The sequence below is a fragment of the Anastrepha obliqua genome, chromosome 2 (assembly GCF_027943255.1).
Source record: "Anastrepha obliqua isolate idAnaObli1 chromosome 2, idAnaObli1_1.0, whole genome shotgun sequence".
In the NCBI taxonomy this organism is placed as follows: Eukaryota; Metazoa; Arthropoda; class Insecta; order Diptera; family Tephritidae; genus Anastrepha; species Anastrepha obliqua.
This window is the reverse complement of record NC_072893.1, coordinates 33,852,112-33,865,369: the sequence shown is the minus strand read 5'-3', so window position 1 is coordinate 33,865,369 and position 13,258 is coordinate 33,852,112.

Sequence of the window (13,258 nt, the reverse complement as noted above, 5' to 3'; positions counted from 1 at the left end):
TGGTCCACCTATCAACGACCTGCTTCTGGAATAGTGAGAAGATCTCCCTTTTACGCATGGTTTGAGGACATCCTATTTCTACCGCTTCGGAGACGTTTTAGGATGCCTCCTATCTTGCCAGTTCATCAGCTTTCTCATATCTTTCTATGTTTCTATGGCCAGGCACCTCATGGGAATGATGTGTTTATTGGGTTCTTCTTTGCATTGTCTGACGATTTTTGTATTGGTTATAGGTGACTTTAAAGCTAAGATGGCTGTTTGACTATCTTAAAATATACATACCTTCCTTAGTTGTTTGGATGGTTTCTAATTATCTTGTAAGTTTCCTTTATTTCGAGAACTTCTGCTTGAAAAATACTATTCCAGTGCACCAGGCGGAGAGACTAGGAAGTTTCGAGGTTTTTCGAATATACACCTGCGCGGACGCCGCAGTCCATCTTGGATCCGTCAGTGTAAAGAGGAGTCGTATTTTCTTTGACTACTGAATTCAAATCACGTGGGGAATTTTACCTTGAACTCTATTATAAAGTCTAGGGCAGCGGTAGTTAAAAACCTAAAACCCGCTTCATTTATCCTGAAGGCGGTATTCGGTGCTATTTGTCGTAGTTGTAGGTCTATTGGTAATAGGTAGAGTATGCCAATAAGTGCCTCTAGATTATAAGTATAGGACACATTAAAAAAACCATAAGCTCCATAAATATTGTGTTTAAGTTGCTTGATAACAAACGACGCGTCAGTCAGAACAGTTTTTGATTTTTATTATATGTGATACCAGTTACCTGAAGTTGGAGCAGACCTTTCTAGCTAGGCAACTGAACCGCTCAAGCATAGTTCGTTAAATAAGCGTACAATAGCTGACTTATTATGTTCATAATAGCATTTTTTAGGAGGTGTAGGATTATAGTGCAAAGTATTAACTCTTGGGAAATGATGGAGTATAATGGAATTGTAGATGGACGAACATTTCCCAAGTATTCTGGTAATATTGCTCATTGTACCTAAGACATTGAGAGGGATTGGGTTCGTTCCACAGCATTGCCATTTACTACATAATATGTCACGTAGTTTGTTGCTTTGAACACCACAGTGTATTGAGACCCACAAAAATTCAAGCCTATTCCGCTGGATGCGGCCGAAAGAAAGGCGTATACGCTTAGCCCATCCCAGTTTCCTTTTAGGTTTATTGAGAGAACCGTGAGGCCAAAGTGCTAACCTTCACTTCTACCTTGCAACGTAGTTTAGCCTCTACTTACATTCCTGAACTATTTTTCAAGAAGTGCGAGTGTAATTTCACTCAGTTTACTTTCAGTTAACCTCAAGATGCTCTTTAAAACCCCCAAAGAATTTTGAAATATGTTAATGTACCGAGGGTAAGTCAAAATATGTACCTGTTCGGATGTTGTAGGCAAATGTTTTGCATGCGGATAATTGGACGATCGGCAGACCTGTGACTGTGAAATACCAAACAATACTTAATGAAAAGCTGTTAGACTGAAGGTTTCAATACACATCAAAACATTTATTCATTATTAATATATTTAACATTTATTGATAGAAAATGAGGATGTTTTCCGTAATTAAATGAACAGGCAATACACTAAGGCTTTTGCTTTCACATTGAAAATTCCCACGTATTGAAGGCCTTCGCTTCATTGAGAAATATCGCAAGAGCAAATAAAAATCTATACTATAAAGGTGAATGTCTGTACGTTGTCCGCGCATCACTACGAAACAACAACACTAAATGACGTACAAAATTTTATACATTCATATTTTCACCCAATGCAGGTTATAGGTATGTTTTTATGATGGAACTCCCTTCCCACAGCCCCCAGGCGGTGCCACCACTCTCATTCGTCACTAATAATCGAATATTTGCTTAAATTAAATCTAAAAAATCTTAGTTTTTCCTATTTCCCACTGTTCAACTATGACCCAAATGCAAAATTCAAAAACGGTTTGAAATAGAAAATCAATAAAAATAATTTTGCTTGATATTTTTCTGATTGGTTGTTTTGATTTTATTCAACGAGGCATAGCAACGGATGCCGGCTATTGTAATATTATGGTTATTAATAAAAAAATATTTTCTATGAAATAATTTTTTGTAATTTTGTAATATACATATCCTAAATCCCTCAAAACTACTCCTACGCGAGCGGGGCCGCGGGTTAAAGCTAGTACTACATAATTAAGAAAACAAGCATGGAATCACTATTCTTATAGAGTGCATACTCACATGCGATAAGCGGCATTTGGCCACAAGTGACTTCGTACGTGTTGGTCACCAAATTGCACTCATCACACGATTAGGAGGGAGTCAATAATTTAAGTTTTGCATATATATTAGAACACGATAATGTTAACTACAATAGGGGTGCCGTGTTTGCTCACGATTGAGTACAAACGCCTACGTTTAAAAACTTCAAATTAACTCCCCGTTGGACACCTTTTTTACAACCTTCCTTTAAAACCGCCCAATATTAACTCGAAGACAGTAAAAGAACATATCGACGTTTTGACAGAACTATCACAGTAATTTGTGATAAACCTGCTCTGGGTGCCGGGTCATAGAGACATAGAACTGCACATAGAGACATAGACTAACAACTGCAAAGCATATGAACTAGCGAGATCGGGTAGCACATTACCGATCCAACCCGACAAAGCGAACATACATCCCTGACCTGCACAACCAGTAGATGACGTGGCCGGAATGGAACATGGGCCGCACAAATCGACTGTTGAACCTGAACAGGAAAAACATGAGAAATCTTCCCGGGGTTCTAACAGGGCACTGTCTGACTGGCAGCCATGCCAGTAGACTGGGAGCACCCTATAACGACTGTTGCAGAAGCTGTAACAACATTGAAGCAGAAGAGACTATAGAACACTTTCTATGCGGGTGCATGGCTCTGGATAGAAAAAGGTTCAATGGGTTAGGAAAAAGTTCCCTGAATAACTTGGCAAAAGTAGCAAATATAAAAATAACAAGTCTTGTTAGATATGCTAAAGCCACAGGTTGGTTCAATGAGGACAATGTAGTGTGAGGAGAGGCGACAGCCCTGGTGGTATCACAATGGGCCTAGTTCAGGCCTAGGTGTGTCAACCGACAACCACTATATCTAGCTTTCTACGTACAACCTTCTGTTGCTCACCCGCGTCTGGCCTTTTTTCGTGCTGTTCAAAAATTCTTTTAAAAGGTTACATCCATGAATCGATAAAAAATTGAATTCTGGGATACTACCTGGAAGCTCAAGTTGTTAGCTATAATAGAAATATGTTAACTTTTCGTTCAAAGTCGAAAAAAGGGACTGGCGCGAGTGCCCAACGGAGGATTAGTCCGAACAAGCTTTTGCGGCGAGATGTGTTGCGATGAAGAGGTGTAACATACCAACTAAACAAAAATTAATGTATTTAGCGTGGAAAAGTTCTCTCTAACCAAAGAAACGAAGCGGCGTATCGGAATTAAATGATGAATTGCTTCGTCATCCAACATATTTTTCTTTTTTCTCCTCCCCAAATCAGCAAAAATGGCTGGACGGTAAGATATGAGGTAAGATTGGGTCGAACCTAGAGACTAACGATGAAAAAAAAAATGTATTTTGAGAACTTCGACAAATCGTGCTCACTAACCGCAAAAAATTGGACAAATGTCATGGAGCTAAGAGAAGGTTGTGTTGAATAATGATACGGATTTTTTCTAGTGAGGTGCTTTGAATTAGCAGAGACTTATCCCTTATGTATAACTAACGGATCACTTTAATATCCACCGCCTGTCTTGCCTAGGTCGTGTCTACCGCTATTAACGCTCTAAAGTTGATCCACAAAATAATCTCTGGGGATAGCAAAGTAGTAATAAGTGGAGACAATCAGATTTATGGCAGGGCTCGCTTATGAGTATACGTATACATATACAATTTTGTATGTATGTGTGCATATGTATATTTAATGCACACACTCTATTCTAAATTACCAGTTTATTTCCTTGTTTGTCCATTTAAACTGCATTTTTACTACTTTTTCGAATTTTCTGCTTCAAATTTTGTTTCACTTTTTTTTCTCCTCTTCCTTACCACTCTCCCTCCTTTTCTCACGCTCTTCTCTTACTCGCTTTGTTATATGAGTATTTCAAGTTGTGTTGCCATTTTCGAGTATGTCAACCCTGACCTGAATGGCAATCAAGCCATGAATAAACTAGAACTATGCGCATTTGTAATTGCATGTGTGTGTGTGTGTGTGTGTGAAAAAATTTAGAAAAAAAGGACAACGCTGTATAAACAAATGTTATTAAAAAGTGGACGTTTAGTGTGAAAAGAAAGAGAAGCGTTCTAGTTTTTTTTATTTTTCAAAAACAAGTGGCAAAAGGTTGGCAAAAACAAAAAACACAAAACGCAAACGAAAAAAGAAAACATAAAAAGTAAACAAGAAACGCAAATATAATGAAAAATTAACAAAAGGCTGCTATGACATAAAGGCAGGAAAGTACAAAGAAATTAAGTGAGGGCGCATAGCCAACATGAAAAAAATATATAAAAATATGAACTTAGTTTTACACACATACACATGCAGGCAATTGCATGCTTACTTACATTTATGCAAATGCAGGTGTAGGTGTACACAAGGTTACTTGCGTGCTGACGGGGTCTAAATGCAGCTTTCATTCCGTTTGCGAACATGTAAAGTCATGCATTTATTGTTTTGTGCACATACCTAGAAACGTAGGGCTATCAAATGTATGCATGTATGTGTTTGCATTGTAAATGCGCCCTCAACATGGATATATGTGCGCCTGGATGTAAGAACGAGCCGTTTTTGTTGCCAAATTGATGGCTTCCCCTCTAGCCGTTTTTAATATTGGCTAACATAAATCACACACGTCCTACCGACAAATCTATGCATAACAAATATAGTACATACCCACTTACCATATACTCGTATACGTAGAGGCACTTTTAAGTAGAAAATAGTCGGCCATGAAATTGTTTAAAAATACTGCTATGAAATTTAATTCACAGAAACTACTGTAACTTTAATTTTAATAACAGTTAAGTGTATTTTTAATTTCCTCATCCGTTTATGAAAATACTTTATAAATAATTCCATGTAATATTTTATAGAAAAACATACAAATTGTTCAAGAAACAATTTTCTGTACGTGGCGTCTGTGAATTAATTATTTCTACATTCGAGCTCTAAAAGTAGGCTACTCTGTATTCTCGACAAACATAATGATAAAGTTAACACAAAGATAGAGACAAAGATAGATATAAAGATAAAGATAAAGGTAAAGATAAAGATAAAGATAAAGATAAAGATAAAGATAAAGATAAAGATAAAGATAAAGATAAAGATAAAGATAAAGATAAAGATAGAGATAAAGATAAAGATAAAGATAAAGATAAAGATAAAGATAGAGATAAAGATAAAGATAAAGATAAAGATAAAGATAAAGATAAAGATAAAGATAAAGATAAAGATAAAGATAAAGATAAAGATAAAGATAAAGATAAAGATAAAGATAAAGATAAAGATAAAGATAAAGATAAAGATAAAGATAAAGATAAAGATAAAGATAAAGATAAAGATAAAGATAATGATAAAGTTAAAGACAAAGATAGAGATAAAGATAGATATAAAGATAAAGATAAAGTTAAAGATAAAGATAAAGATAAAGATAAAGATAAAGATAGAGATAAAGATAAAGATAAAGATAAAGATAAAGATAAAGATAAAGATAAAGATAAAGATAAAGATAAAGATAAAGATAAAGATAAAGATAAAGATAAAGATTTTGTTTGTTGGCATACTCTTCATATGAACGTATGTGAAGTTTCATTTCATCCTGTCAATTCATTCTTTGTTTACAAGTCATATAATATGGACGTGTCACGAATATTGAAAGTGTATAAGGACTTTTCGCCATAAATTAATGCAGTAGAGAAATGGGTTGCTGAATTGAAATGTGGTCGAACAAGTCTTGAAGACGATCCATGTCATGGACAAGGTCAAAAATAGCAACAATACCAGAAAACGCAGAAAAATAGAGGATGCCGTATAGAAAATCGTCGAGTAACTGAAAGAGATTTAGTAGAGGGTCTAAATATCTCAATGGGTAGTGTAATCAATATTTTTACTGAATTTTAGAAACCTGTGTGCACAATGGGTGCCGCACTTCACATTCATTAACAATGGAACAAAAACACATTCGAATGCGACTTCCTCAGCAACCTGCAGAGAATTGCGAAAGGATAAAAAGGTTCTTGTGCATCATAGATGTGACTTGGGTTTATCACCATGATTCTAAATCAAAACAAGAGCCTAAAGAGTGGTGTGAACCTGATTCTTTGGCTCCGAGTTCGTGTCCAGAAATCGGCCAAGAAGGTGTTAGCATCAGTTTTTTTGGGATGCGAAAGGAATTTTGTTTGTGGATTGTTTGCAAACTGGTAAAACAATAAATTATTAATCTTATTCTAACTTTTTAGACCAACTGAAGGAAATAATTCGTGAAAAAGACCCAGTTTGCAAAAGATAAAAATAATTTTTCATCATGAAAATGTCACAAAAGCAGTTTTACAATGGCTGAAATCCATGAATCAAAGTTCAAATTATAGGAGCAGCTACGTATTCACCAGATTTGGTCCTTATCGACTTCCATCAGTTTCCAGACCTATAAAAATTCTCGCGTGCAAAGCGCTTATCATCAAATGCTGAGGTCATAACAGCTGTGGAAGCGGTTTTTGCAGCCCTTCCAGAATCTTACTTCAGGGATGGATTTCATGAATTAGAATCTCGTTGGAACAAGTGTGTTGCTGTTCAAGGAGACTATACTGAATAACGAAGTGTATTTCAAATCATAAAATTGTGTTTTTCTTATCACACCGCGAAATTTATTGAACAACATGGAATATAAGAGTAAACTATGCCCTTCAACACAGCTTGAACACAATTTTTCGATAAAAAAGTGAATCTTCGGCTAACTTTCCAAGAGCCCATTCACCAAAAATTCTGCGTTGCGATGGGTCGTTCGGCTTCAATTCTTGCACCAGCTGCATTTTGAAAGGCTTCACACCTAAATCCTTTCGCGAAATTTTCCACGTTGTGGAGTAACAGAGGCCCAATTGCTGCGAACGGCGCCGAAGCGATAAGTGATGGTCATCATTAACACTGGCCGATACAGCTGCGATATTTTCTTCAGTTCGCACTCTACGTAAGCGTATTGGTGGTTTAATGCCCAATAATGTAAATTTGGTTTTAAATTTAGTCACAATAGCTCGAATAGCCGCTTCAGTGGGTCAATCAAACTGACCATAAAATGGAAGAAGCGTGCGATAAACTTTCTTAACAGAACACGCATTTTTATAATAAAATTCAATAATTTGAAAGCATTGTTCGTTTGTAAGACGATTCATGGTTAAATTATAGACCAAACTGAAGATGTTTGACAGTGAAACAAGACACGAAACGAGCGCCAGCTGTTTAAATCAACTGTTTAAAAAGATAATAGCTAAAAAATCACCCGTTAGCTCATGCCTAGAATTTTTAAAATTCTTATAGATTTGGATATCTGTGGCGATTTGCATAAGCAAGAGAGCAGCTTTCAAATTTCAGTTTTTTGACCTTCAAATAAGGTGGCATGTTATGCGTCCAGTTTTGGCGAAAAATATAATTGATTTGGTTTCAAATGCATCGCTGTTATTTAAGGCTAACCAAACATGAGTCTTTGCGTCTTTATTTTTGCTATCCGCAAAGTGTTTTCTTATTTTCAAAGCTCACCGTTGGATTTTCATGAGGTTTTCAAAGATAATGAAGCCTAAGAAAAAATATATTTTTAGTTTTGCATGGAAACGATTTACTTTACGTTTTATTTTTAAAAATATTTGGACCCAAATTTTGCACCTTAAATATTTATTTTAGTTTTTAGTGCGAATAACGAATGTATGGTTGGTTAATTGGTTTGGTTAGTTGGTTAAAGTGGTGATTCTTCCAGAATCCAATTAGAACTGTATGGAGAAAAAGGGAAAAATTATAGTAAATCTACGTGATTTTTCAGTATATTCAAACTTGAATTTATTTATTTTACTCAAATTTAATAAGCTATAATATAAAACTGCATACACAATTTTTTTTAAGGTTATTCTTATGATATAAGTCCTTAAATACTTTATTTTGACGTTCACTTTACATACAAAAGACTCCCTCTTGAAGTTTTGCAGCCTCTAAGCTTTTCATTTAATTTATGAATCTAAATAAGTAAAGCAAATTCATTCAATTCATTTAAGTGTGGAAAAAGTTAATGAAAATCGTTTTAAGACCACAAGTATTAACAAAATAAATTAAATTGAAAGTGATGCAAATGGACAAATATTTTGCGAAAATACCAACTCTAAAACCATATGCAGTGTACGAATACAGTGCACGAATGTTTGCATAAGGTTAACAAAAGTGTCACACAACTGACAGCACATACATATGTATATGTGCACATACACCAACACACTCAAGTGATATTCTGAGTTCAAAGCACACATTGTTTTGAAACAAATCTCCTTTTAGGCGACATCACTGCATCAAATCCATGCAACTGCAGTCCGGCGTGTCATAGGTATGCACGTAAAAAGAGGAAATATATTCCAAATTCACATAAATATGTATGTATGTATGAGATTTATACACAATTTTGTGAGTCTTGAAATGAGTTTGTATTTTGGAAAACATTTTCCTATGCACATTCCTTCATGTGCCATGTAAGGAGACCAACTCTTTTCACAAAAACAAAAGGGGATTCCTTAAAAAGTTTCAGTTTTTCACTTATTGCAATTTTCAAATGTCGCAGTAGCCGTGGCAGGTCGTCTACTTGAGGCTTAACTCTGTGTGGAGGTTGACTGGCCACACGCAGATCTCATTGCGCTGCAGTCTTAGTCCACCGTTTGGTGTCCGATCGTCTAGCACCAGTGAATTTAAGGAATATTTAGGTTTATTTTCAGTATATTTTTGAATGTAAAAATACATTTTGGCCTCCGTACCCTATGTCACTCGCTGAAGAACTAATGCCGGTTGAAAACCACCTCACGAACGATATTTTCTTTTAGTGCTGAGATGGTCGCTGGGTTTGTTTAATAGACATGACTTTTGAGGTACGCCTGCATAAAAAAGTCCATAGGGGTAAAATTGGGCGATCTGGGAGCCAGAACTTGTAACCAACGGCTTATCAGTTTGCTAGGAACAAATCGAACATGTCAACTTTTTCTGCTACTTGGGTATTATCACCGACAGCGGGTCTAGAGCTGATGTTAATCACAGACTTTAAAAAGCAAGACAGAGCTTTACGTGACTACAACGTAGTCGATTTGGAGGTTCTTCTGCGTCTCCAGCCATAGGCCCGAACGCTCAGCACGTACCTGGAGCAGGCAGACCGATCTCGAAATTGCAGCCCAAAACAAAAGCTGGAGAGAGCTTTAGATAGAGAAAATCCGAATATTTTTGAATAAGGAAATATTTTTGTATAACAGGGTAGGCAAAATAAGTCCTACTAATGTTAAACACAAATAACTTAACACAAAATGCAATAATAATTTATTTTGGTTAATTGTTTTTATACATTGAATATATTTTATGGAAATTATGTATGAAATATTACATCAGACAAATGTCCACAATTTTTCCCGATACAAATATCGGCTCCTTTTAACGCATTTTCCATTACACCACATAATGTTTCGGGTTGAAGACTCAGTATTTCGTCTCGAATATTTTGCTTCAGCTGCCTAATAATCTCTGGTTTATTAAGATACACTTTATCTTTTAAATATCCCCATAAAAAGAAGTTGGGCACAGTCAAATCTGGCGAACGAGGTGGCCAAGGGAAATATGAATTTTTGGAAATCAGACGTTCGCCAAAAATTTCAAGCAGCTGGTCCATAGTTTGCCTAGCAGTATGCGCAGTTGCTCCATCTTGTTGAAACCACAAATTCGGATACTACTCCGCCATTGGCCGCAAAAAGTTTTCAATCAATGTTCTGTGAGAAGCTCCTAAAATCGATTCCGGGGTTTCATTCTCATTTTCTAAGATATATGGACCGATAACTCCAGTGGCTATAACACCGCACCAAACAGTACATTTAGATGGGTGCAATTGATGTTGGTGTGTGGCCCTTGGATTTTCAGAGTCCCACAATCTACAGTTTTGTTTGTTGGCATAACCATTTAAATGGAAATGCGCTTCATTCGATATCAAAACAATATTTAAAAAATCAATTTGTGTGGCTAATTGTGTAAAACGTGTCGTTATTGATGGTCTTGCAATAGCAGTGCTTGCACAATTTGAATTTTGTTTGGATACATCTTAACATCCAACTTTAAAATTCTACACAATGTCGTTCTGGAAATGCCCAATTGGCTGGAACGACGGCAGGTTGAGACAGATGGATCATCTGTAACACTCTACCGCACAGTTTCCACGTTGTCTTCAATGCGAATATTTCGATGGGCACCTCGTCCAGGACGGTCGGACACTGAACCCAGTTCCTCAAAACGACCGACCAAACTCTAATTATGAAGGCTGTGGGAGCTGATCTGGAATTAAAATGTTGCCGATATTTACGCTGCGTTAAAACAATTGGTCGTTGACAAGAATAGAAAAACTCGATAATTTTAACGCGTTATGATGTACTGTTCCATAATAAATTTCCAACAATTCAATTATAACCTACAAAAAGAGAAAAATAAATATGTCAAAAAATAAAAAAGATATTTGTGCTTAACATTAGTGGTCTTATTTGGCCCACCCTGTATATATATATATATATATATATATATCGCCATGGTATCTCTGGCCGTACGGAGCGAAGCGTTATCTTGCCGAAACCATGTGTGTATTACCGAAAAAAGGATATTCTATCATTCTTCTCTTCTTGATTAGCGCTATAATCACTTAAAGCTGAGTTTAGCAAAGCGCGCCAGTCGTCATTCATTATCATTACTGGCACAAAATATTCGTTCAGCATGCGCCGATAAGAGATACCGTCCACAGAAATTTCTTGCTCTCGATGACTTTCAAAAACATGTGGCCCAATCATTCCACTGCTTGACAATGCACTCCCAACCGGAGAAGATGTTCATGCATTAGTGTAGTATGACCGAGTCTCAGTCGTTTGAAAGTTATGATTTGGTGTTTGGAAAAGGAAGTTGGGATAGGGATTTTTTACAGTCAGGGTTTATAATGGTGTTCAGATGATTGAAATGAGACCATTCAACTCAAGTGGGAAGAATGGAGGTTGATAATTTTAAAGTGTCATTCGAGGAGAATGTGTCGAAAGTAATGGAGGGGTAGCAATATGAATTTACTATTTATATGTAGCTATTGAACCGGCTTTCACAATTCCAAGGATGCCTATGTGGCACAGAAGCCTTATTTTGTTAGAATATTTTATTAATTTACCCCTGATTCGACAAACGCTCGACAGACTGACAGAGGACAATGCCTCAGCAAAAAAATGGAGCTATTCGGAATCTGTCAACCATTGCATATGAGGCTACCGTCATTCTCCACTACAGCAAAAGTTGTGCTATGGCCACTTCTTGAACCTTGAACCTTGATTTTCGAACAGGTTGTCGGTAAATAAATTATCAGAATATAAATATATGAAAAAATAAAGATACAAAACAATTTTATGATGATGTTTCATAAAAAAACGGCACTCTAGATTTCCTCCTCAACAAGATGATCGCAGGTGACGGATGCAATTTTCGTTCTTTCACATTCTAGAAAATATAGCTGTAGATGGAATCAGATAATTGAATTATTGCTTTAGTTCGTTTGTGAACAACCGTAGAAGGACCATTTTTCATACTTTGTTACATAAAAAATTGTGATATGAAAGTAAATCCTTTTTTAGTTCGGTATAAAAATGCACATTTTTAATTTTGCTACGTATAGTTTTTAAGTGACAGTTTATTTAATCAATTTTTACACGCATAATAAAGCAACATTTGAACAAACGCGTCTTGTTAAACAAGTTTTTTTGTGGTGCGCATCAAAGTCGCAAACCATCTGAAAAAAATCAAAATGCATTTGTTAAAGGAGATGTTTCTTGAAATAATCACTGGAGAATTTCTTTCGATTTTGAAATCTTTCCTAGCACTTGCAATTTGTTATAATAAAATTAATAATTAATAAAACAAAAACACTTAAGTTTCAGAGAATCACCTTCAAGCCGAGCAAGTATAGAAACCCGTCCTGGAGCAGTGGACGCTTAAATGCTCATAATTTCGGCAATTCGCTCGCATCAACAGGTAAGCGCATTACATAACAAGCGAGTACGACTTTTTCACCACAGAACATAAAATTCCGAAATCTGTTATTAAAACTTACTTTAAAAAAAATTAAAATCTAGTCACAACACAATTGAGAAATATCACCACTTCTGCCAAGAAATGTATTTTAACTACTCCCTGCAGGGTGCACAGTTGCTTATATTCCTGTGTATGTCTGAGTGCATTTTCGTTTGCTGTGACAAATGACATTTTAATGCTCGCTGTATTAGTTTTGTACTTTGCTCGGATTTCTTGATACTATCTACTGGTGCTGGTGCTGCGTCCAGCAGTTGGCTTGTCATTTTCGCCACCACTCATCCAAAAATTTTTGTCGTTTGCAAACGGATGCGCAAAGGATTATTTCTCTCCACATTCATGTGGTCATTTTAAGTTTTCATTTCATTTCATTTGACACCATAAAAGTGGAATTGCTTTTAAGACTTGTCTAAAACTCATACAAAACATACGTGAAGTATTTTTTGAATGAAACGGAGCCCTTTTGTCACTCAGCTCGCTTCTTTGTTTATTTGCCACAAAGGTTGATGGTTGTTTGCAATAACAATAACCGCAACTATGTTGATGAGAGTAACAGCACGAATGCGTGTGGGCAGTCGCCACTTTTAATACTTTTGTTTCAGTTTCGAATGTTTTATTGAGCTTCGTTTACTTGGCATGAATGACCACAAAATTTAGAATATATTTTTCAAAGTTATTTATTTCCAGATGTAAATTTTGAATTTATTGGATAACAATTCCTTTCAATGCCAGACAAAATGACCGACCAAAGCTAGATAAGTTCTTTTATTTGTGAAAATATGCTTCTGTTTATTGGCTGAGATATTTGGCAATTTGACTTCGATTGGTAAGGCTGGTTGGTGGAGTAGGTTGGTAGTAGTTTCATCTGAGTAGCTTGGCTGTAGAGGGAAAGAGGTGTTAGGTGAGT